Source organism: Myotis yumanensis, unplaced genomic scaffold (assembly GCF_028538775.1).
Source record: "Myotis yumanensis isolate MYYU_CA2020_CCGP unplaced genomic scaffold, mMyoYum1.0.hap1 SCAF_12, whole genome shotgun sequence".
Lineage (NCBI taxonomy): Eukaryota > Metazoa > Chordata > Mammalia > Chiroptera > Vespertilionidae > Myotis > Myotis yumanensis.
In genome coordinates, this window is record NW_027223763.1 from 58,831,671 (window position 1) to 58,858,661 (window position 26,991).

Consider the following 26,991-nt stretch of genomic DNA (forward strand, 5'->3'; position numbering starts at 1 on the left):
TCTGAGGAAAATTACTACAAACTATACCTCATGTGGGAGATGCACATGCTTAGTAGCATATTGAACACTCCAGGATTTTTCTAGTTATGAAGCCAGTTTAATTTTTATAACCTAAAATTTCTGAAACTTATTTGATTGTGTGTGTGTGTGTGTGTGTGTGTGTGTGCGCGCGCGCTTTCATTCAATATACATTAACATCCTGTGGAACTTATATTGCCTAGAAGAATAAGCTTTGGGAAATAATTCTTCATTTTCTTCATTCTGTGGGAAACTGAGACCTAGGAAGATTTATTCACTCGGCAGGTCACCCAGCTCCTTATAGTGCTGTCTACCATCTTTCCCAATTCCCATACAACCACTTTTTTTTTTTTGGTGATCTCATTGATCCATATGTGATGTTCAATTAACAGTGTTATAATTATCCTTTTTTATTTTTTTAAATCTTTATTGTTGAAAGTATTACATATTCTCTCCCTTCCCCCCACCCAACCTCCCCTGCCTTCCCTCTGAGGTTCGACAGTCTGTTCCATGCTTTTATGTCTCTTGATCTATTTTGTTCATCAGTTTATTTTGTTCATTAGATTCCACATATGAGTGAGATCATGTGATACTTGCCTATCTCTGACTTGCTTATTCTTTTCCCCTCGTTCATATAAACTTCCCTTTCACAGATAAATTTTTCACTCAAATAGAAGACTAGATGCAGGGATGAGCAACTTCATCCTAATTACACAGCCTTGGCTTGATTCCACAGTGCTTAGTGCTAACGATCCTGGAGTCTCCATCGTCTCCATTTTGGTTCTTTTCCTGATTTGTCCTCTTCCAACTACCCCCTGTATTCTGCATGTGACCATAGTTGTGGAATGACTACCTCTTCCATTGCTGACATTGATGACTCACACCTTGCGTAACCCCTTTGTGAATTACTAGTACCCTATGCCAGTGGTCGGCAAACTCATCAGTCAACAGAGCCAAATATCAACAGTACAACGGTTGACATTTCTTTTGAGAGCCAAATTTTTTAAACTTAAACTATATAGGTAGGTACATTGTTATTAACTTAATTAGGGTCCTCCTAAGGCTTAGGAAGAGCCACACTCAAGGGGCCAAAGAGCAGCATGTGGTTCGCAAGCCGCAGTTTGCCGACCACGGCCTATGCCTTCTTTAACCTCCTGTGCCTCTTTGTCATTTTGTTACTTACATGATGCTTCAAACTAAGGAGCAAACTAAGGCAAATTAGACATAAAAGGGGTGTTCAGTGTCGACTCAGCAACTATGCCCTGAAGAGCTTTTATTTTTGGGGGAAAGAGGGCAAGGTTATATGTTAAAATGAATGAATGACATGTAAAAATAATTAATGGGGGAGCATGAAAAGAGAAGTAAACTGAGGCAGAAACTCTGCTCTATTCTAGTTTCTACCCCTAATTAGGTGTGTAAATTTGTTAAAGACCCGTAACTTCTTTGGTCTTGTAAAACAAATAAATTGGACTAAATGCCCTCTGACTTCCCATCTAGCTCTAACTTTTTATGAGTCTATGATCTGTGAGTGTTAATTAGCCATGACCTGATTACTATGGATAATCAGGATTTGGCTGCCCTTGTTCAAACTGACAGCATCCTGATGGAATGGTCTGGAAAAAGAAAAGTGGAATCTGTGTTCATGTTCTCTCAGCCTTCCAAGCGACACATTTTGATATTTCATTTAATATTATACAATTAAAATCTCCTTAATGTTTATGATGGACTATTTTAAGGCCTTTATTTTATAAGACATCATTTTCCTCATTTTTCTTAGGTTCTGGCCTAGAGGGACAAATATGGTACTTGAAAGAATATTGTTGTGCTGGCGAAATCACATAGCAACAAAAACTGGCCTTGCAGAGACTTCTTTGCAGACCTCGCCCATAATGCCAAATGCAATAAAGGACATGGACTGTTTCCATGGGGAAGATGTTGTAGAAGGATACAACCCTATTAGAATGTATACATAATCATAATTCTATTTAAGTTAGTGACATCTTATACTGCATAGTATTTTTTTTTCTTTTGGAAAAAACTACACTGACAAATTAGTCAAGTAATCCTCCCTGGAGATTAAAACAAAAACACAAGGCCCTCTGGACCATGTCAGGGTTCTTACAATTGGGGAAGTTCATCAAACCAGTTGGCTGTGGGACAGGTTTAGTATAGCAGTTGGATGCTCATTTCCGTAACCGAACTCATGCTAGATTCTGTAACATCCATCAAGGAGGTTCTTGGCTTATTCTCTGTCCAGATATTTCTTATCTCTGAGGTCCTAGGGTGACGCTCGTCACCTCCTTTTTTCCCATGGGAGCTTCTCGAAGTGCTTGTCCAAAGCCATTCAGTCTGTCACCGGGCAGGCCAGTGGTGTGAGGGTTGTGCTTGAAGGGACCCGGAATCACACAGAGTAAGGCTAGCATCTCACTTTAGCCTCCTTACTCTACATCTAGTTCTCCCAGCTTCTGGATAAAAGCAACTAATTAGGAGAGAAAGAGAGTCTCACATGAATAGGCACTTGTTTTCACTGAGAATGCTAAACTGGAAATGTTGGCCCACGCTGTTTTGTATCAGCAGATGCTTTAAGAATGCAGTGAAAACATCTTATAAAGTGAAAACCTATCATTTGTAAAGCTGCAAAGAGAGAGCTTTGTTTGCCCACACAGCATTTCTCAATGGAACCCCCGAGGCCATGAGTTTTTCAGGGCAAGTTTCAACTCTGCTGGGCGCACATGCATTGTGCTAAGGAGAAAAGGCCCAAAGAAGCAGGGCTACTCTTGTGAATCTTGTAAAGACTGCATGAGTTTAAGATCTCTGTCTGTCTGTCTTTGAACTAACGCCAAATTATAATTACCTGTGATCAAAAAGAGTGTAGACAAATTAAAATGGAATCCACATAATCTCTTCTTGACTTTGCAAGTGCCACCCTCACCTTCACTTGTTTAGTTCTTTGCAACAGAGGAGCTTGCAAGTAGCAACAGTGTCACATCTGAGTTTTTGGATGAGGTTCTAGCCAACAGGAAACATGGTCTAAATTTATATAATAAGAATAGGTCTGGGTATCCAATCCAAATATAATCAAATTGAATGGATATGGCCTTTTTTAAAGGAAGAAATTTCACAAAGGTCTGATAATACCCACATTAAAACGTTCTTGATTGACTAACAAAAATAGGCTGTAGACTACGAAGATTTGGATCTTTTTAATGCAGCATTCACTATTCTTATGCATTTCAAAACTACCTTTTCTTTTGAAATGTAAAGAAAAAATTTATTGAAGGTTTGAAAAACAATTCCTAAAAGATTGGCTTTACCAGAAAACTAGCTCTGCAATGCATTGCATCTGTCATGTTAACACATGCATTAGATACGGTTATAAAAGTCATAAACAAGCCACCACTCCTCAACAATCTGAGCAGAGATAAAATTCCTATGAAATAATGTGGATGACCTGCAAAGGATATGCTCTTTAAGCACCAATTAAAAAAAAAAAGGAGCACAAATGGATGAGTATGATCAGTTATGTACACTGAATCAAACCTTTGGCACTAGGAATCAGAGCATTTTGTCCCATAGCATTAACAAATATTATAAAAGTGTGTAGTGTCAAAGGAATAGGGCCACTAGCATTCAAAAGCAGCTTTGTCAATGAGGCAATAGAACACTCCACAGTATCTCTCTCTGTTGTCCATGAATACATTGGTAGCAACATTGAAAAGAAAAAGAAAAGGAGCTGTACCCCCTTTTATTATCTGTTTATAAAATCAAACAGAAAACAAGCATCAAGTCCTTTATGCACTTCATTTGTATAAGAGAAGGACTAAGAACAGAAATGTGCCCTAACCGGTTTGGCTCAGTGGATAGAGCATCGGCCTGCGGACTCAAGGGTCTCAGGCTCTATTATGGTCTAGGGCATGTACCGTGGTTGCGGGCACATCCCCAGTGGGGAGTGTGCAGGAGGCAGCTGATCGATGTTTCTCTCTCATCAATGTTTCTAACTCTCTATCCTCTCCCTTCCTCTCTGTAAAAAAATCAATAAAATATATATTTTTTAAAAAGAGTTAAAACCTTTATCCATCCCCTACCTTAACAACAACAAAAAAGAACAGAAATGTGTTACAGAGATCCAAACTTAAGTGTAAGGAAGCGCCTCACACAGCTTTCCAGCGGTGCTCAGGAGGGGCCACTCAATAATCCCTGGCACCAAAGTGGCAGAATTCTTTGCCAGCTATTTTAGGAAATCATTAAGATAATTCAGTGATAAAGCAAGACTCTTCTAGCCCAGAGGTGTATAGGCCTATATCACTCCATTGTGTACAAATAATCCCAGTAGATGTGGCGCTCCATACACCTAGGACAGGGTGCACCAGGGTGGTCGCCAAGGATTTCAGTATACTGCCATCTCTCAAATTTGTAGAGTAGCTGAGTGCCCAACCTTGCATTGCAGTGCTGCTTTATCCCTGCTACAACTTCATTAACAGCATACTTCTTATTGTCTGCCTTTCCTTCCAGATTTCTTATAATTTGCATAATCCTCCAGAATGAAATCCACATTCTTCTTGGCAGGAAGATAAAAGAGCTGTTTCTGTCAGGTGGTTAAGTCCCAGCCATCAGCAAGCCGTGGTTTTAGTTCTTCAGAAGTCTTTAACTTTTTTTAAAAAAAATATATTTTATTGATTTTTTACAGAGAGGAAGGGAGAGAGATAGAGAGTTAGAAACATTGATGAGAGAGAAACATCGATCAGCTGCCTCCTGCACATCTCCCACTGGGGATGTGCCCGCAACCCAGGTACATGCCCTTGACCTGGGAATCGAACCTGGGACCCTTCAGTCCGCAGGCTGACGCTCCATCCACTGAGCCAAACCGGTTTCGGCAGAAGTCTTTAACTTTAACTCTGTTCATGAATGTTTCCTCGTTATCAACAGTAGGATCCACTCGAGCTCTGTTCTTGAGAGGAGGCTGAGGGGTCTCACGGGCACTGCCACCAGCTCCATTTCCAGGTGTTTTTTGTTTGTTCTTGTTTTGTTTTCATTTCAACATTTTTCTGTTGCAGACCAGATGCTTCTTTCCTGGGTAGCCCCTCTCAGTCTTCCCCTCTACACATTGTTCCTGACGGGCTCTTTGAAGTTCTTGCTGTTTCTGCAGCTTGGTGTCCAACTATTTGAGTACTCTGCAGTTGCAGTTTAAATTCACCAGTAGTTATCCATGAATGCATTGGTATGCACAAGTGGGTGAGGGGGTACATTTTGTTGTTGTACCTGAAATTGGTATAGAATTATTAAAAATTTGGAGCCGTAATTAATTGATAGACAGTATTCAACCTAGCAGCCTTTTCACAACCCACCATCCATTTCATAAAATGACTTAAGAGGAAGTCTCATGAAAGACTCTTCTTAATTAGCTACGTAGATACTAGAAGTTTAGGGCTTGTTGAACATGGAAACAATATTTTGGACAAATTTCTATCCCTCAATTTGTAGTTTATTGGAAGAAATAAATTCCCATTATTATTGTTTCTCCCTTACATTCTTAGCTGTTTATTCCTGTGCTTTGTACCTTTGTCTCTGTTCTCACTGTCTCTTTTTTAATTGCAAGAGGTCAGGGATTCTGGAGATGTGTGGTGATTAGAGGGGCTCTGGTGCTCCAGAAAGCATGGCTAAGAATCACTTGGAAACAGTTGTTTCCTCCTACACAGCAGGTCATCCTGGAAGAATTTGGACCCAGGGCACATTAGCTGGGGGCACAGTTGATGGCTGTGCTCACTTGGATCACATGGTTGGCCAATTTGGGGACATTTCTGAAGAATGGTGGCGCCTCGGGCAATCAATCCTCCTTCTGCCTTCTTTCAGTTACTTCACTTAGAATTCATGTCTTTACTCTTTCCTGAGGATAAATTTAAGGCATAGTCAGGTGGTCATTTGACCAAGTCTTTAAAATTCAAAGGGTATGAATAAAAGGATGCCTTTGTCTCAGAACGTGGAGTCCTGGGACAAACAGATCCATGATAATAACATTAAAAAATACATTTGAAGTTTATAGTGGACAGTCTTTTTGCCCCCTCTTTACTAACAACATGTGGCCAGTTCTTAGGCACGGTGAAGCCCGGGTCCCTCAGAATCCTTAGCTGTTGGCAGTGTGGTACCACTCCTGCAATTGCACAGAGCCCACATTCCTCTGACATGCCTGTGGGAGTGATTTATAGTTACACTTGCTACCACTTCCCCTGCCCGTAAAACCAAAGAGCAGAGAGAGTGACAGATTGATATCATATTGTCTTTCATGAGCAGTTTCACATTTCACTGCTCTGTGCAAATTAATTTGGTTTATGAAAGGAGTAGAGAGTGATCTTAGAGAGAAGGAGGAACAGGGGCAAGGGAGGAGGTTATGCTGTTCCCTGCGCACAGCCACTCAAGGCAGAGGATGAGCCTTGGCTTCCAGATGACTTTTCTGTATTAATTAATGCTTTACTTTGCTCTTTCCCTAAAGACTACTTACAGTTACTCAGCTTTCCTTGAATTGTGTTCTCCTCATTGGTGCCTGAGGGCTCTATTTCTTTGAATGTTTTCCACAGGCATCTGTTGTTTGTTTCAAACCTGGATCTGAAGACAGTTGGCTATAGAGTGTCTAGTTCTCAGCTATCAGGCATCTCATGGTTGATGTTGGCTTATCCACAATCATTCAATCTTCTTCAATTCACATTGATTCTGGGTTGGTCAGGGGATCCTGAAGAATGACCTAGTGCTGAGATCTGGGGCCCAGAGAATGCTGAAGGTGAGGAAGGCATAAGACTAGGGAGATGTAGAAAATCTCTGAAGAATTCAGACCACTAGGGTCTAGGACAGCCGTGGGCAAACTACGGCCGCGAATGAATAAAACTAAAAAAAAAAAAAGACCGTACCCTTTTATGTAATGATGTTTACTTTGAATTTATATTAGTTCACACAAACACTTCATCCATGCTTTTGTTCCGGCCCTCCAGTCCAGTTTAAGAACCCATTGTGGCCCTCGAGTCAAAAAGTTTGCCCACCCCTGGTCTAGGACTAAAATCAAGATCCTCAGTTCAAGGGATGAAGCTTAAAGATAGATGATTTCCTGGGACCCCCTTTCTTTGGACTGTTTTTGAAGCAGACACAACTCCAGCTGGGACATCCTAAGTCAGAAGCTTTTAAAGGCCCAAATTTGAGCCAGACATTCACGGTGTCCCTTTTGCAGGAGAAATACTGGTGGAATTGTGGCAGTGGCCATATTTTCCATGGTGACTACAGAGCTTTAGCTCAAACATGAGGAGTCTCCAAGGTAAATGGAAATAGGCTCTTTATGTTTACTGAAAAGCTACCAGTTTACACAAAGCCACTTAGATAGACCCCAAACCCCAGTTTCTCTTTTGATCTTACTTTGGTATGTTTACTCATAGCTGATGGTTAAGGCACAAACTGAGTCTGGTTGCATATGAGAAGGATAAGTTAACCCAACCCATCACTCTCATAATATGTACCAGTTGACTTGTGGGCGGGAGGGATTAAAACTTAGTTTTTGATTAACTTTGTTTAACAAACTTAAGTGAAGACAATGCCCCTCTCATCTGCCTCTCAACTATAAAGTGAAAAGGGTAGCAGCAATGATAATTATATTCTCTAAAATGATGCCTTCCCATGTGTTCATTTTTCAGAGTGAAGTACAAAAATATGTTCCTTTAAGCCTCCCTTGCTAAAAATAACAGCAAGAAAATTGACCTTTTTGCCTTTAAATGAGGCTGAGGAATTCTTTCTATCTTAGTTCAAGGTTGAATTCTCATAACTGTCTATCAATACTATCTTCCCAATCATTATGTGAAAAGCATTATTTTAGAAACCAAGAGCTTATATTCAAGCTAGACACATTGAATTGTAATTTGTTTTAATATCCAAAACTAAAAATAAATTTGCAGTGGGCAAAACCCCAGATGTGTTTTGTCAGTCTCTTTTTCACTTAATGTCTAAAACTTTATGTTTTTAAGGAAAATGTTATCCATGTGTTTCTCATTTATTTACACTTAACTCATCAGTATGTTTAGTATGAGTTATTTGATGTCCAAGAAGCCTTTTTAACTATTTTATGTGCTTATTTTATACACCTATGAAATGGGAAGTTACTTATGCCAAGAAGGCAAACTGTGCAAAGCCTATTACCATCATTGTCAACAAATATTTATCCTTAAAATGTCAAGATTGATTTAAAACTCTGAAGAAGAAATTTCTGAGAATTTCTAGAAAAATCAACATAACTTAGAACTCTTTCCTGATATCATTGGTGGGCTCACCTCACTGGAAGCAAGCATCTTTTCAAATGTGATTGTCTCAGTCAGCTTGGGTTGCCATACATACCAAAAGACTTCAGACTGGGTGGTTGAAACAACAGAAATTTATTCCTCTCAGCTCTGGAGGCTGGAATGTCCAAGATCAAGGTATAGCAGGATTGGTCTCTGATGAGTACCTTTCCTGGCTTGCAGATAACTGTCTTCTTACTGTGTCCTTACAGTGTGGAGCTTACAGTGCAAGCTCTCTTGCATCTCTTCTTATAAGGAGACTAATCCCACCACCTTTATGACCTTATTTAACCTTAAGTACCCCAGAAAATCACTATCTCCAAATACAGTCACTTTGGGGGTTGGAGCTTCAACATATCAATTACAGGGGGGAGGAGGAGGGCAGTACACAAATATTCAATCCATAACAGTGGTCAATGGTTAGAAAGGAAGAAGAAAGAAAGAAAGAAAGAAAGAAAGAAAGAAAGAAAGAAAGAAAGAAAGAAAGAAAGAAAGAAAGAAAGAAAGAAAGAAAGAAAGAAGGAGGGGGAGAGAGAGAGAGAGAAAGGAAGGAAGGAAGGAAGGAAGGAAGGAAGGAAGGAAGGAAGGAAGGAAGGAAGAAAAGAAAAGAAGAGAAGAGAAGAGAAGAGAAGAGAAGAGAAGAGAAGAGAAGAGAAAAGAAAAGAGAAAAGAAAGAAAGAAAGAGAAAGAAAGAAAGAAAGGAAACTTCTCAGGCATATAATGAAGGAGTTTCATATCTGGTTATTTCACCAAGAAAATTGTTTTCTCAACTGGTGCCTCCTCACTTGTACCCTCTTAGCCTTCAGTGTTATAGAGCAACAGAAAAACTGTTGAAGTATTTATTTTACTCACGTTCATGTAGTGAAGATTTGTCTTTTCATTCAATACACTTTCTGAGTGGACACTCTGCCCTGGGCACTCTGGAAAGTCCTATGAATAGGACGATGGGTAATGTATACTTGTTGGGATGCTCAGGCTGGTAGGGAAATTGGACAGTGTAGTAGATGTTATTGAGGTCCCTCCCATTGTTGCTTTGGCCCATCTCAATTGACCCACATGCAAATACAACCTGGAAGTGCAGTGAAGTTAATGTTTCCATGGAGCCACACTGGATTAATATGATGGGTAAATGAGTTCTCACTCCATCTGGTGTGATGATTCTGAGATGTTTCTCAGAGAGATTTCAGGGCATTGCTCATAGCAGCTGTCTACTCATTAACATACCCCTTATTCCAGTGGTCGGCAAACTCATTAGACAACAGAGCCAAATATCAACAGTACAATGATTGAAATTTCTTTTGAGAGCCAAATTTTTTAAACTTAAACTATATAGGTAGGTACATTGTTATTAACTTAATTAGGGTACTCGTAAGCTGGCCTTTGCTAAAAACGTCCTCAATCTGATTGAGGTACGTTCGCTGAAGTTGACCCCTTCCAACTCTCCCATCCACACTCATCTTGTATACTTGTTTCGTCTATCTCCTTTCGTTCATCCTCTCTATATGTCCAAACCATCTCAACATACATTTCTCAATCCTCAACACTACATCTTCTTTCACTCCACAACATTCACTGTACTTGTGCGCCAGCACGTGGTATTTTGTGGAAGAGCCATACTCAAGGGGCCAATGAGCCACACCACTGCCTTATTCTACCTCTTCCCTTCCTTATCTTAATTCTCTTCATCTGTGCTTCCTGAGATCATCCACCAGATAAACCACTTGCTCCCAGGTCCTTGTCTCATCATTTCTTTTGAGGACAAACCTAAACTAAAACCCACAGAAAACCAGGAGTTGCAGTATAGTGATATGATCTGTAACAGACGTATACACAGTAGGAAGAGGCAGTATCAGAACACAGACCAGTTATTTCTTTTGGTAGAGATTTGTGGGAATTACTAGCTCAGAGTCAACAAGTCAACATTTCCCCTTCAGGATAAGCCTTACAAAGGCAGGGGTACTGTTTATTCGGTATTCTATCCCTAGAGTCTAGCACAGGTCTGGAACAAAAGAGCTAACCACTACTTGTTGACTCAGTAATCTTTCTTTGACAGAGGGTAAACTGAGGGGTTTAGAGGTGTTGAATCACCCTTGTTCTAATGTCCCGTTCAGGGCTTGTCCCACAAAACAACTTTAAAAAGAAAGGATTAACTAGAAAGATTATAGAGATTAGGAAATGGGGTAGTGTGTACTAAGGCTGAGTTCTAAGCAATTATGGTACACTTGGGAAAACAAAAGTCATTTAGATATGGCTGGATTGCAGAAGGTGAATGTTTGCTGGAAAAACAAAGATGAAGGACAATAAATAGGTCAAACAGGAAGACATGGTAGACCATGCTAAGGCACTTGGAGTCTTGCCGAGAAATGAATGATGGAGGTAGAGCATCATGGAAGAATTTTCATTGGGCACAATATCTGATTAGAAAGAAATTCTGGAAACACAGTTCTAGGTTTTCTTTCTGCAGTGAGGAAGGTGGATGGGGTTGTGCAAGATTGGAGATACCAGGATGGAGCCCAAATATGTGTAGGACAGTGAATTAACAGCATTGATGGTGAGATGTGTAGGTTGAGATAGAAAATATAATCAAGGACCATGTCCTGGCATGGGCAACTGGGTAATGCCAATTCTTGAGACAGAGCAGGTAAGAAGATGAGAGAGCTGATAGATCTTGAAGTATTCATGGAGCCTCCAGGTGAGACTATCTGGCTTCTAGAGAAGATCTTGGTTGAAAATATAGATCTGGAGAGGCAACCGCACATGGGAGATGATTTGAAGTCATGAGATTTAATGGGGAAAAAAATTAAACACTTAAACAGTGCTTACTACATGCCATGAGTACTTATAAATATTAACTCAAACTATTAATTATATCTAATATTAATGACTTAATATTAAGTATTAAGTAGCTCTACTTAACTATTTATAACTATACTTCAAAGTTAAATCACTAAATATTAACTCAGTATCTAACTCTACCTTATGAGGTAGATAATGTTATTCCACTTTGTAGGTGAAAACACTTAGGCACAAACAAGCTACTGGTAAATAACTTCCTCAAAGACACACAGCTAGTGAGTAATGGAGCTGGGATCAACCAGTGTAGTGAAATGAGAAAGAAAAGACAAGTGTCATAACTCTAGGGCAGGGGTGGGGAACCTTTTTCCTGCCAAGGGCCATGTGGATATTTATAGCATCATTTGTGGGCCACACAAATTATCACCTTAAAAATCAGCCTGCTATATTTGGTCAAACATTTAATTAACTCACCCCTAATGCCGTGGCAGGGCCTGACCAAATGATTTTGCAGGCCTTATACAGCTCAAGGGCCAGATGTTCCCCACCCCTCCTCTAGGGAATGAAATAGGAACTTGAGTTCAATTAAGATCAATAAAGAGCATCAAGATAGCTAAGAGAAATACCAGGAAAAAGGTGGAATTTTAGGAGCTTGCAAAGGAGAAGGCTTTACTTGGGTCAAATGCTATTGAGCGGTCAAGTTACAAGAAGACTAAGAAATATTCATTGTTTTTCACATTTAAAAAAGTCACTAGTGATAGCAGTTTTAATGAAATGATGCATGTTAGTCATTCAATTCAATTACTCTCCCTAGAGGAATCAATTCTAGAGAATGAGTTTGCCCTGACAAGTTTGTGCTGCAGATATTGAAGGAGGAAAATTAAAAAGAGCCAAACTTTCGACCTACCTTGATACCAGAATGGGCAAGTCTTAAATAGAAATAATGCTAAAAAAAATGAAGGAAGGAAGGAGGAAGGAAAAACTCCAGTGAAAAACACAGTAAAATATGAAAATTGAAGAAGATTCCCCCATAATGAATGTTCTCAAAATTAAGATTTTGAAGACCCATTTTTTTGCATTTGATGTTGCTCATATGTGAAGAAATAAAAGTGTTACATCAGACTCTGGAACTCAAACTATCAAGAATACAAAGAAGATTCATGTTAAATCCCTTGCTGATGGATATTGGCAGCCTGCGAGAAACATGTGGGAGAAAGTTTTCAAGTTTCGAGTACAAGTGGAATGACTTTTGCACATGTCATTTGTCAAGCATGTCCAAAGACAGTGGTGAAGGCTGAGGGGACTGTGGGAGTTGGATCGGTGTAGGCAGGCCTAACAAGGTGGAGACAATTCTTTCCTCGGTCATGTTTTAAGGTAAGTCAAAAGTGTTTGGATGTAAGCTGCTGTGGTCAAGTTTGTCTGTAAGGGACTTTTGCCGATATCTACAGTGAATTCATTAGTTGTCAATGATAATTGAATCAATTTGGAGTGTTTGCCTGGAAGAGACTCTCTACTTTCATTCTGACTTGCCAGATTTTAAAAAGCGCAGCTTTACATGGGTCAGCTGAAATTGGTTTATGAATTGCTAGAAATCCCTAGGTGGATTTCCATCAATTCAAAACATCACAGACAATCCTGTTATTTGCAGTGGGCTTTGAGTTATTCATGAAATCCTATTGAACATCTTTTTTGCATTAATTTAGTGATATTTCTCACTGACGTCAAGGTGATGAAAAATAACACTAAACCTTACTTGGCTGACTGTGGAGAACTTGGAACCCCACCAGGCAGTGCTGCAGGCAATTTCTGGAAGGCAGGCAGCGGGACCGGCATGCCTCAGAAACTGCCTCAGAGAGGAGGCGGAGAGAAGAACGAGTCTACAATTATGGGAATAAAATGCAAAAGTATGTGGCTGCTGCCGGCAGTTTCTGAAAACTTATAAAAATTATGAAGAACATGCACCAATGGCAGAGGCAAGCAGAAGGAAGTACACTTTAAAAAAGAAAAATCAGCACTTTACTGAATTACCAAAAACTTCTTTAGGGCTTGCTATTTCCAGGAACTTTTAAAATGACTTTATCAATATTATTGCATTTATTATTTCTTTTAAAAATATATTTTTATTGATTTCAGAGAGGAAGGGAGAGGGGGAGAGAGAGAGCTAGAAACATCAATGGTGAGAGAGAACCATTGATCGGCTGCCTTCTGCACGCCCCACAATGGGGATCAAGCCTGCAACCTGGGCATATGCCCTGACCAGGAATCCAACTGTGGCTCAATCACTGAGCCATGCCAACCAGGTTCATTTAATATTCTTGACAACACTTATGAGGTAGGAAAACTGTGATTACCCTCATTTTGCAGACAGTGGAGGTATGGCACAGAGAGGTTAGGTAGCTTGCTGATGGTCACACAGCTGGTACTGAGCTGGGATTTAAACATAGGGAGTCTGGCTGAGAGTCCCTGCTCGTCGCTACGGTGCACGCTCCCTCTCATACAGGAAAGCAAAGGAAACAGCTTTTCCTTTCAAGAGTCTAAACCTATTTTCTCTAATAACATTCAGTGTGACTTTCAGTCGTGGTAGCTTCGCCTTGACTGCGGTTTTATGACATTGTGCCTTATAAAACTGTTTCTTCACCATCCACGATGTCATACCGCCACTGTTACAGGAAGCAGAGACATGACGTTGATGCTCCTACATAGCAGGGGTAAGGGCCTTCCTTCCCTGTGCAGTTGAGATCTTGACTGTAGCACATGTGGTAAGATTATAAATAGGAATAATTTCCCCTGCATAAACTGTGAACACAGACATTTATGGACCATTTATGGACTACATCGTTCTACCAGATTGCCTTCAGAGGGTCGGAAGCTTGAAGAAATGGTGAACAGCAGAAATTGAGAGGGGAGAAATGTAAATAGCTTCTGCACAGCATTTTTCTCTTGACATTTTTTTGAGCACAAGCACTACATTTGCATCCGTTCTATTGATTATTTTGAACAAGATTTGTGTTTCTGATGTAAAGACTCCTGGTTACTGGGTTTTTGTTTCACACACACATCTGGCCATCTGATGGGCACATGGCTTAGAAACTCGGGTCTTCCCGTGTTATCATGAAGTCGATCAACTCTTTTATCCAGTGTGGTTCGCCCAGGAGTCATGTGACTCATATGGAGGAGACTTACACTTTTCATGGTAGATGTTTTATCTAGTGGCCAAAACAATAGGCTATTTTTACTAAAATAGTCTATCTCCAGTCTAGATGTCTCTCCTCTGACTCTGGTATCCAGCTGTCTATTCAGTTCCACTTGGACTTCTGATTGATATCTCACATTTCAAATGTCTAAAATGATCATCCTTCTACCTGTAGCCTTCCCCAGATATACCTACTACATTAAAAGTGAGCCCTAACCGGTTTGGCTCAGTGGCTAGAGCATCGGCCTGTGGACAGTAGGGTCCCAGGTTCGATTCTGGTCAAGGGCATGTACCTTGGTTGTGGGCACATCCCCAGTAGGGGGCGTGCAGGAGGCAGCTGATCAATGTTTCTCTCTCCTAGATGTTTCTAACTCTCTATGCCTCTCCCTTCCTCTCTGTAAAAAATCAATAAAATATATCTTTTTAAAAAGTGAGCTCCATTCTTAAAGTTGCTAAAGCCTAAAGCCTCCGAGATTTTCTTGACCTCTCATTTTTTCACACCCATCAGCCAGTGAATGCTGCCTCTCCTTTTCGAATGCCCAAAGCCCACTCAATCCTTCCTCTGCCTCATGTACCACTTGTTTTGAGTCACCGTCTTCTCCAAATTTGATCATTGCAATAATCTGCTAATGGTCTATGTGCTTCTCTTGTCCCTGTATAGCAGCCAAAGTGATCCAGTAAACATATCAGTTGGCAAAACCCTATAGGAAGTCCCCTTCAGAGTGAAGGTTGGAGTCCTTTGAATGACCTCTGTTACCTCCTCTCTGACTGCTTTCACCCTTGCTTCTCTGCCCCAGCCACTCTGGCTCACTGCTTGTCCGCATACAGCAGGCACACTCCTGCCTTGAGCCTCAAATTGGCTGTTTGCACTGACTGGAAAATTTTTCTTCCAGATATCCTTATGAAAAATGCCTCCAAGCTCTTAAATCTTACCTGAAATGTCACTTTCTCAATGAGGTGCACCTTGACCATCTTATTAAAAACTAGAGGCCTGGAGCATGAAATTCATGCACGGGGAGGTGGGATTCCTTCATCCCAGCCTGCACCCTCTCCAATCCGGGACCCCTCAGGGGATGTCCGACTGCCGGTTTAGGCAAGATCAGGCCTAAACCGGCAGTCGGACATCCCTCCCACAATCCAGGATCGCTGGCTCCTAACTGCTCACCTGCCTGCCTGCCTGATTGCCCCTAACCACTCTGCCTGCCTGCCTGATTGCCCCTAACTGCTCTCCCCTACCAGCCTGATCACCCTTAACTGCTCTCCCCTGCCAGCCTGATCGCCCCTAACTGCCTCTGCCTCGGCCCCCGCCATTGTGGCTTTGTTTGGAAGGACGTCCGGAAGAATGTCTGGAAAGACGCCTGATCTAATTAGCATATTACCATTTTATTAGTATAGATAGGACCCCTGCCCCCCTTTTTTTTTCCATGGCACTTGTCACCAAACAAATGGTAAGTGTACCTATTACGTTTATCATTTAGTGTCTGTATCATCTGACTAGAAAGTATATTCCTCGGGCACAGGGATCCTTGCTTTGTTCACTGAAACCACCCCTGTTCTAGAATAGAGCCTGGCACTTAGTAGATACACAATAACTACTTGCTGAGTAACTCAATGAAAGGGTGAATTTAAAAATGTGTTCTACATTGGACCTCTCTAATGAAACCATCCTTGGCTACACTGCTTCTGCATTTCCCCATGGTGAGCCACACAAGTGTTCCAAATATGCACTAACTATACATTTTTCTTTAAAACTTGACTATTTAAAACATTACATACTTTAAACTTTCATTTAATGTATTTACTTACAACACAGTCCTAAAATAGCATCCACAATTTTAATTAAATCCATCATGAATGTATCATTATAGAAAACACAAAAGTAAACTCTTAGAGAAACATCTGGTGGGTAGGGCTGGATTTGCTATCACAGCCTGAGTTTCCTAAATTGTCTTTCCATTCTGAGAGTCAAAAAGGATCATTTGTCTCTTGATTAAAATAAAAGAAGAGCTACCACTGCTATTCAGAAATGAAGAAGATGGGCAACAATTCTGGCTCACTCAGTGATTCTTATTTTTTATTTCTTTTTAATCCACACCTGAGGATATTTTTTCCATTGTTTTATTTTATTTTTTAGAGAGATTGGTAGGGAGGGAGAGAGTGAGTAGAGGAAGAGACATCAATGTGAGAGAGACACATGGAGTGGTTGCTTCCTGAATGCTGGATTGAACCTGCAACCCAGGTACATGCTCTTGACCAGGATTCAAACCCGAGACCCTTCGGTGCATCGGCAGACACTCTAACCACTGAACACACTGGCCAGGGCTCAATGATTCTTATTAAAGAACAGATTGGCTGCAAAAGTATTCTCCCTTGCCTAAGGACATGTGCACTGGAAACAGAGGACCCGGGGTGAAACCTCCTTCTATTTGATTTAAGATGCCGAGCAATAAACAGCCCTAGAAGCTGCCAGTATCCAAGGACACAGATCTAGTGTTTTCCACCTTGTTTGAATGTTCAGTTTAGGCAACACATGGCAGCTGAACTCCATCCTGCCGCTAGGAGCATCCCTAAAGGAAAGTGCCCAGTCATTATTCATGATGCGCTGGGTATGCTCAGAGAGGTGGGCCAGCCAGTTTCAGCCTGAGATCACCGTTAATGGGGGTGAGGCAGAGACCAAAGATAAACATAGACACAGTGTGGCCAAGTGTTAGAATCCCGAAATGCAGGTGGGACACTTGCATCTTTCTCTGCTCAGCAGTTAGGATTAGTGGGACTCAGGAAGCCGCAGAAAGTAATTGCTTACCCACCCTCTGGACACATGTGCCTTTATTCCACATTGTAGTTGATTTGAAGACATCACTATTCACAAGTTGTCTGGAATCCCCGTGTTTCTTAACTAAGAGAGTAAATAGTGAAAGCCTGTCACTTTGACCTGTCCTTGGTTTTGGAACTAACAGCTTTTAATGTAGTAAATATATTTGTTAATTATGCGGGCCAGTATACAGGGGTTGAGAGCCTGGCCTCTGGAGCCTGACTGGCCCCATCACCTAACTGGCTGTGTGACTTTGAACGAGTTACTTCTCTATAGTTTCCTAACCTGTAAAATGGGAATTTTCACTGTCCCTACTTCATGCATGTGTGAGAATGACAGGAGTTAATATATACAAAGGGGTCAGCACAGCCGTAGGGAAGCAGTTGCTATTATTCCAGTGAACAATCATGGTCATCATAATGCTCTTGCTTTTGATGTAGGCTAGACATCATTTTTACCTAAGACTTAGTTCTTACCTTTCTAGGTAATGGTTTTCTTTCCTCAGCATATGTTACAGATGCAGTGGAGTGCTGCTTCCTACTTCTTTAAATAAGTGATCTGCTTCCCACAGAGTAAGGCCCAGCTGCCGAGCTGGGAGAATGCACAGCGATAGGCTTGCCAGGCGTGGAGCTCTGAGTGTGTGTGTGTGTGTGTGTGTGTGTGTGTGTGAGTGTATGTGAAGAGGGGATGGCTTCGCTCTCACCTTCTTCCAGCACTGCTCTGCTGTGAGGGACAGAGACAGACAGAAAGAGATTGATCAGTCATCCTAAACCATTATACAGTAGTTGGTTTTTTTAATCATGGGAGGTCAAAACATGATTTTAATGAAAAAAAAAATCTATGAAACAGAAACAGACCAATTTTCCGTGGGTTCATGACTGTCTACATCATCTTTGCCCATGTATTTGTTAGCGATTGCTATGTATGTAGCCCACAACTTGGTAGCTTAAAACAACAAATGTTCATGACCCTACAGTTTCTGAGGGTCAAGAATCTAGTAGTAGCTGGGTGACTCTGGATCAGATGGTCTCTGTGGGTGCAGCCACGACGCAGGCTGGGGCTATAGTCATCTGAAACCTTGACCGGCTGAAGGATCTCCCTTCAGGTTCACTCACGTGGCTGTTGGCAGGAGATCGTGGTTGCTCACCATGTGGGCCTCTCCCTAGGACTGCTCGCACCAAGCCAGCTGGCTTGCCCCAGGGGGCGTGATCCAGAGAGTATGCAAGAGAGCCCAGGATGGAAGCCACCATGTCTTTTACAACCTAATCTCAGAAATGACATAGCAGTTTTGCTCAATTCTATTGATCCTATAGCAATCCTGGCACAATATGTCAGTGGACTACAGGAAGGTACCAGAGGCAGGGGTCATTGGGGGCCATTGTGGGACTGCCTGCTACAGCCACATTTAACTTTTTAAAAGGCATTTATATCTTCTTTTTCATGAAGGAGGCTATTGCCAGAGAATAGTCTGCATTAAAAATAAAATGGTAAAAGTTATATCTAATCCAAGTATTCTCCATTGGACATTATAATCTTGTCTGTATATGCATGACATATATGTACACAGATACTCACACATATTAGAAATGCAGATTAGCCCTGCCCAGACTTATTGACTAAGAATCTACATTTTAACCAAAGCCCCAGATAATTTATATGCACATTACATTTGAGTAACACTCGTATAAGATAGATATATATATATACTAGAGGCCCGGTGCACAAAAATTTGTGCACTGGGAGGGGGGGTCCCCCAGCCTGGCCTGTGCCCTCTCACAGTCTGGGACCCCTCGGGAGATAATGACCTGCTGGCTTAGGCCTGCTCCCGGGTGGCAGAGGGCAGGCCCAATCCCTAAGTGCAGCCCCTGGTCAGGCTCAGAGCAGGGCCGATTGGGGAGTTGGGGCGCTGCCCCGTCATGCACAGAGCAGGGCGGATCAGGAGGTTGCAATGCCACCCTCAGTCATGCTCAGGGTAGGGCTGATTGGGGGGTTGGGGCACCGCCCCCTGTTATACTCAAGGCAGGGTTGATGGGGAGGTTGCGGCGCCACCCCCTGTCACGCACAGAGCAGGGTCCATCAGGGGGGTTGGGGCGATGTCCCCTGTCACTCACAGAGCAGGGCCAATCAGGGGTTTGGGGTGCTGCCCCCTGTCACTAACAGAGCAGGGTCCATCAGGGGGGTTGGGGCGATGCCCCCTGTCACTCACAAAGCAGGGCCGATCAGGGGGTTGGGGTGCTGCCCCCTGTCACTAACAGAGCAGGGTCCATCAGGGGGGTTGGGGCGATGCCTCCTGTCACTCACAGAGCAGGGCCCATCAGGGGGTTGAGGAGCTCCCCCCTGTCACTCACAGAGTAGGGCCGATAGGGGAGCTGGAGCACCGCCTCCTGTCACACACAGAGCAGGGCGGATCAGGGGGTTGGGGCGCTGCACCCTGTCACACTCAGGGCAGGGCCAATGGGGAGGTTATGGCTCTACCCTGTCACACACAGAGCAAGGCTCGTGGAGGGGGGTTGGGGCGCCACCCTCTATTGCCCACAGAGTAGGGCTGATCAGGGGGTTGGGGCACCACCACTGTCACACTCAGGGCAGAGCCGATGGAGAGGTTATGGCTCTACCCTGTCACACACAGAGCAGGGCCCGTGGGGTTGCGGGGGTTGGTGCACTGCACCCTGTCACACACAGAGCAGGGCCGATCAGGGGGTTGGGGCACCACCACTGTCACACTCAGGGCAGGGCCGATGGAGAGGTTATGGCTCTACCCTGTCACACACAGAGCAGGGCCGAACAGGGGGTTGGTGCGCCACACCCTGTCAAACACAGAGCCGCAGGGCAATCGGGGGATTGGGGAGCTCCCCCCTATCAGGCACAGAGCAGGGCTGATCAGGGGGTTTGGGCGCTGCCCCCTGTCATGCTGATCCCAGTGCCGGGAGGCATATTACCCTTTTACTATATAGGATAGAGGACTGGTGCACGGGTGGGGGCCGGCTGGTTTGCCCTGAAGGGTGTCCTGGATCAGGGTGGGGGTCCCCACTGGGGTGCCTGGCCAGGCTGGCTGAGGGGCTGAGGGCTGTTTTCCCGCTGGCAGTTGACTAAAAGCTCCCAACCGCTCCTTGTTTTCTTTTTTTTTTTTTATTCTGGGCCAGCTTTAGCTCTGAGGCCTCGCTGCTGAAAACATGGATACAATGTTGCGGTCCAGGGCTGACTGAAAGCCGGTTTTGTTTAGCTTCTTATTGGCAACATAGTAATAGTTGCTTAGAGTTGCAGTTGAGAGTCCGGCAAGTGAGGCGGGGAACGTTGGAGTCTGCAGTTCCTGGAGGAAGCAAGTCTCCCTGCTCACTTCAGTGCATGGCTGCCGGCCGCCATCTTGGCTGACAGTTAATTTGCATAAGGATACGCTGATTAGCCAATGGGAAGGGTAGCGGTCGTACGCCAATTACCATGTTTCTCTTTTATTAGTGTAGATATAAAGTTTTTCAATCATAAAACCTAATATATCCTAAAAATTAGTGATGTAATGGAGCTAAAAAAATTATTATTAAATCAGTTTTTGATACTAGAGTTCTCTGTTTTCTCTCCCCTCCATTCAACCTTGATTTCTTTCTCTCACACACTGTACACAGAAATACAGTCTGGCCCTCCAGAATGTGGAGTCAACCAAAGCTTTTCTTCCTCCCCTCACAAGAAAATAGGTGGAGTACTGCAATGACATTTCAAACAACCATGTTTTGAGATAAGGTTTGTTTTTATTGATGGCAGATGGGAATAGACTTCCAACGAATACAGTTGGCTCTAGGAAAAAGAAATAGTTTTGAAAATCATCAACTTGTATTTGCAAAATGTCATCAGAGACTTTCTTTTCCCCTCGCCTAAAACAAATGCAGAAAATTCTACATAAAGAGCAAGGCTGTGTAGAAAATTCAGCCATGTGTTTGAAATGATTACATTGTTATAAGACAGCTTGAAGTACCATGACATTTGTGCAGACAAAAAACTCAAACTAATTTGTTTTTGTGGTATTAATGAATTTCTGTTGGTCTTGTTGCCATTGGTGTTAATACCCACCCACTAGTAAATTACAGGGTTAGTCCCTAAAGGGGGGAACCTTGAAGTAAGAGCAATTATGCAGCCTGAAGCTTGTTTAAAAAAATCATTAAGATGTATTTTTCTCAGATTACAAAAGCAATACAAGCACATTATAAAACATTTGGGAAATACCAAAAGCTATAAGACACATAATTTTTTTTGAAATCCCACTGAAAGATAACTACTAAAAAAGAGATAACTTCTGTCCTTATTCCCTACAGTATTTTCCTATGGAATGCTACATATATCATAGGGATGACATATATACAGTATATACACATATCATACAAGAAAGAAATGTATGTATAAGACTCCTGCTATGGGGGAGGGGGGATTAAAAGGATAGTATATGTTTACCTCTAATACTGTGGTGAGTTGTGAGAGACCATTTCTTGCTATCTGCATGCTGCCAAACTACCTCTGCATACAATGTTTACAACCACTACCATTCTAAGAATTCTTTAGAGCATTTTTATCACTTCAAAAAGAAATCTCATACCAACTAATAGTCATTCTTCATTTTCTCAACTTCCCAGTTCAAAGTAGCCAGTAACTTACTTTCTGTCTCTATGGTTTTGCCTATTCTGGCCATTTCATTTGAATAGAATGGTATCTATAATAATAAAAGGGTAATATGCTAATTAGACCAGACAGCCGAATGACCTTTCTGGATGTCATTCCAGACATCCTTCTGGATGACCTTCCCGATGAAGCCGCGGTGGTGGGGGCTGAGGCAGAGGCGGTTAGGGGCAATGAGGCAGGCAGGCAGAGGCAGTTAGGGGTGATCAGACAGGCAGACAAGTGGTTAGGGGCAATCAGGCAGGCAGGCACAGTGGTTAGGGGCGACCAGGAAACTTTTTGACTATATAAATGATAATGCTATGAACATTAATTTACAAGTTTTGGTATGGACATACATTTTTAATTCTTTTGTGTGTATTCCTACAGTATAATTACTGTGACATATTAAACTCTTTCTTTAAAGGGACTCCCTGTTGCCTGGCCAGTGTGGCTCAGTGGTTGAGCATTGATCTATGAACCAGGAGGTCTCAGTCCAATTCTGGGTCAGAGCACATCCTGGGGTTGTGGATAGATCCTCAGTGTGGGGTGGGCAGGAGGCAGCCAATCAATGATTCTCTCTCATCATTGAAGCTTCTATCTCTCTCTCCCTCTTCCTTCTAAAGCCGGTGGTCTTGATCCAGCATCAATAAGGGTTCAGAAATCTGGAGAAGGGGCTGTGCATAAATTCAATAAGAGTCCAGAGAGGAAACATGATTTTGAAAGGCATTATAGGGAGTCAGAGAAGACTTAGCTTAAGGAACTAAGTTCTCCTCCTCTCAGGACCCCTTGCTTTTTATTAACACAATTGGTCCTAAGGCGAGATAGATATACACATCAAAGGGTAGGGTTTCCTATATACAGTCCATTGTCAGAATGGGGAATTACCTCTGACTGTTCAGGTGTTTGGCCAGGAGGAGGCAATAACATGTAGATTAAGATGCCCTGAGCTGTCTGGCAGCAAGCAATCATCCCTTTTCAGGTTTGGGGAAATGACCTTGTCACTCCAGATGATTCAGCCCTGCTACATGCTTGAATTGGCTTCTGGCACCCTTCCTCTCCGAAATCAATAACAAAATATTTAAAAAATAAAGGGACTCACTGTTAAACTTCGTTTTTAACTTTTTAAGAAACTGCCAAATTGTTTTCCAAAGTGATGGAACAATTTTGCATTCTCACCAGCGGTATATGAAGCTTCCTGTTTCTCTCCATTTTTGTCAAGATTTGTTATTGTCTGTCTTTTTTACTTTAGCCATTCTATTGGGTGTGATGTGGTATCCTATTGTGGTTTTGATTTGCATTTTCCTAATGACTAATATCTTTTCATGGGCTATTGGCTATTTGTATACTTTATTTGGAAAAATATTGATTCAAAACTTCTGCTGAATTTATCTTTTTATTGTTGAGTTGTCCTAGTTCTTCATACTATTTTCTGGATACTAGACCCTTATAAGATGTATGACTTGCAAATATTTTCTTGTATTCTGTAGGGTTTTTTTACTTTGATAGTGTCCTTTGCTTATTTTTAATTTTGATAAAGTCAAATTGCATATGCCTGATATCTGTGATATAGCATATGGAGGACATATGTACATGTGTATATAAAATTAGGACCTTTCAGAAAAGTACTTATTTGAATTGAATTTCTGAGTGGTCAAAACTTAATTCAGAGGAAAAAGTAGAAAGCCATTATAAGGCATTCCATACTGGAATCCTTTGTAATGCAAAAGGCAATTCAGTAAGTTCAAGTATTTTCTAATGATTTCAAAAAATAGCTTTCTGAACTTCTCTCTAACTATTGTCTCCTTTGAATATGTAAATAGTAATTCTTAGTGTCCAATGCTGAAAATACTGTTGAATTCCAAATAGGAAATAGGACTTCTTTCTTGTGAATCTGTTGAGGGTCTCATTATCCAGTTTGGTATTACTCAGAGAGAAAAATGTTTCTAATTCTCAGAGTAAGTTCTATCTCTTGTTTGTTTGTTTTTTTAAAAAATCAGTAGAAGTGCAATTTATTTATTATTTCTTTGGTTGTTTGTGCGTTTGGTGTCATATCTAATAAATCCTTGCCTAATCCAAAGTCATGAAGATTTGACCTATGTTTTCTTCTAAGAGTTTTATAGTTTAGTTTTTGGTCCATTTGAGTTAAATTTTCTATATGATAAGGCAGGGTTCCAAGTTCATACTTTTGCTTCCGGATATCCAGTTTTCCCAATACCATTTGTTGAAAAGACTGTTCTGAACCCATTTAATTGTCTTGGCATCTTTGTTGAAAATCCATTGTTCATAAATGTAATGGCTTTTCTATATTGAATCTTTTCTTCACATTGTTGCCAGTGGTTATTCTAAACTGTAGATGTGATCATGTATTTCTCCTACTGAAATGTTTTCAATGGCTTCCATAGGTCATAAGAAAAAGACCAAATCTGACTGTGCACTGTGTGCTAGAGAGAGTAGGGGCTATGGGATAGGCATAGTTAGTTTTTAATCTGGTACCAGCCTTTTATGAAAAATTAGACCTAGGACATATTCCTCAACTGCAGTTAGAGTGTAAACCTGACTCTGGCAGGGACCTTGCCTGAACTGCTCACCACCAAAAGTCTAGCCTGATCACAGAGCCCAATACATCACCCACATGCAGAAAATATTCATTGAGCGGTGAATGAATCTCAGTTTCCTCATCTTCAGAATCAAGATTATTATAACTATTTCATAAGGTTCTGATCAATGTTAAATTACATCATTCAGCCATTATTGTAGGTATTCCATAAACACTTGGGGAGTGAAATAAGCTGATGTCACTTTGAGCCTTGGGTGACAAAAACTATTTAATTTTGAGTTATTATTATAACACTAGAGGCCCAGTGCATGAATTCGTGCATGAGTGGGGTCCTTTGGCCTGGCTGGCAATTGAGGCCGATCAGGGCAGGCTGGCTGGGTGGAGGGACTGCAGGAGGTTGGCCAGCTGCAAGAGGTTGGCTGTAGGAGTTCACTGACCACTAGGGGGCAGGTCCTGCATTGAGCGTCTGCCCCCTGGTGGTCAGTGCTCATCAAAGCAATTGGTCGACCGATTGTTTGGTCAGCCAGTCATAACAGTTGCTTAAGCTTTTATATATACTGGTATAGATTTTTTAAAATGTAAAGCAAAGGCAGTTTGGCAGAATAATATAGGGATGGAAGATGACCAGATGAACTAATTATTTGGGTAAATTGAATATTAAGGAGTTATCCAAACAACTCAACATGGATTTTAATTAGTTATCTCTGAAACTTCAAATAACATATCTATGGTGATTCCTCTGGGTGCAAAAACAGCGTGTTGGAAACCCAGATTGCAACAAATAGTTGTAGTGTGAGAAGATTGAGGGAGTTTCCTACACAAGCAATTTCGGTGTATCAGCAGCAGCAGGCATGATTGCAACCCCTGTGGCTTTTGCCAACCTGGGTGGGGATGGAGGAGGGACAAGGGAGATCCTCTAAGCTGTGTGTCCACCAAAACGCAATGCAGCCAGCAGGGCGGCCTCTCTGAGTTGTAAAGGCAGCATTTCAGTGCGTAACCATCACTGTGTGACTCCTGACACAGCTGTGGGGGTTTTGTGCTAGGCAGAGTGGGTTAGTGGGAAAGTGTGTGGAGGCAACCAGACCATTTAAACCTGAAGAGAAGCCTGTGCCTCTAGTAGGAAGAAAACAGGTGATAAAGCCATTTACCTGCATAGTATAGGAAATCACTGTGACTCACTATCTAGGCCACCAGGCAGACTGTGCTGTCCTTCCCTGAGACAGCATTTTCTGATGTAATAGCAATGTGAACAGGGTGTGGGTGTATGGGAATGGATTGGGAGTGGATCGAGGAAGAATTAAAGGGAATTCTTAACAAATGGAGGGTGTGGAGTATGTGAAAACACACACACACACACACACACTTTAATAGAAGGAGGATACAAACATTTTCACCGGAGCCAAAATGTTCCTCTAGCTTGTGGGCTTAAAAAATAATCCTTCCGGGTTAGGTGCTTGGCATGCTGCATGTGGAAAGCTTTTATGTTTTGTCATCCCTGTTTTAAGGAGTCTTCACTGTCAGCACTGAGAAGGTGAGTGAGCTCACAGCTGGGCGGGCAGACGGGAGAGGTGCCTGTCATTTAGTCTGCACACAGAGACTACGAAAATTCTCAGGAGTGCAGTTTAAAGCGAAGAATCTAAGCACACCACCGTTTCATTTTCTCCCCCCCCCCCCCCCCCCATATATGTTTCCCTCAAGTTTCTATGGCAACAGTGTGGCGATTCAGTATGTTAGGATTGGACCTTTACCTTTGTTTAGAAAAGGCATCTGCAACTGGATTAGGGCTGCAGTACATGATCGAATTGAGATGTTTTCATTAAGAGCCGACAAGGTGCCTGATGATTGCTGAGTTTTATGTAAATTTGCGGTCTAGCTGATGACTAGATACATAAAGTTGTCCAGAGGTTTGTGTCATGGGAGAGGTTTAGTTCAGTTGAAAGACATCTAAGTATACAGAGTCTCAAAGAGAGGTTAAATTTGGGGAGAATTCTATTAGGCTATGATTTTAGTGGGATGTGATCATGGAAAGTCAGAAAATTGCTTTATATTTCCCGTTAAGCTATTAATGGGCCCTCGGGGTAATGAGATTTGCATTTATAAACACAGCACCAATGATAGTATTTCTGAATGTCTTCTGTGTTAGTAGAAACACCCTCAAGTTGTAGAATTTGAATTAAAATATTGAACGTGTTATATAACTCACCATCTCATGAAATTGGGAATCACTGGGATTCCACAAATTAAGCAATTCAACTACAAACAGATGTTAAGAATCTTGATCTCTCTCTGACCCCCATCCCCTCTGTCTTGCTTGCTCCCTACCCCCTAATCCTAATATCTCTTCCTCTATTGCCCCAGAAAATGACTAAAAAAGTAGATATCTAGGCTACAGGGTAACCCTAACATAGAGATGACCTTGACAAAGAAGAGCAGAAGGAAGGTAAACATAAAAGACTTTTGGATCTTATTTAAAAATACCAAGGTACAAATTATTTATTTTTAAAAAGGAGGGAGCTATATTTTGCATGTATTACAATAAAAACATAGAAATAATCTATAAAGGTTTTTACAAATACATCAGGATTTTAAGTATGTCTCCTTATTGATTTTTTTTCCAAATAATGTGCAGAAATTTCTTATTTTAATAATGCATTATTTTTCTAGTGGT

The 26,991-nt window shown here is 41.8% G+C and overlaps 1 protein-coding gene and 1 pseudogene across 1 annotated transcript in view; one reads left to right on the forward strand and one right to left on the reverse strand.

Annotated features, from left to right (window-relative positions):
• Positions 1 to 26,991, forward strand: part of ADAMTSL1 (ADAMTS like 1) — an 876,403-nt gene that overhangs the window by 169,949 nt on the left and 679,463 nt on the right. The window lies entirely within an intron of this gene.
• Positions 4,170 to 26,118, reverse strand: LOC139020919 (mortality factor 4-like protein 1 pseudogene; annotated as a pseudogene).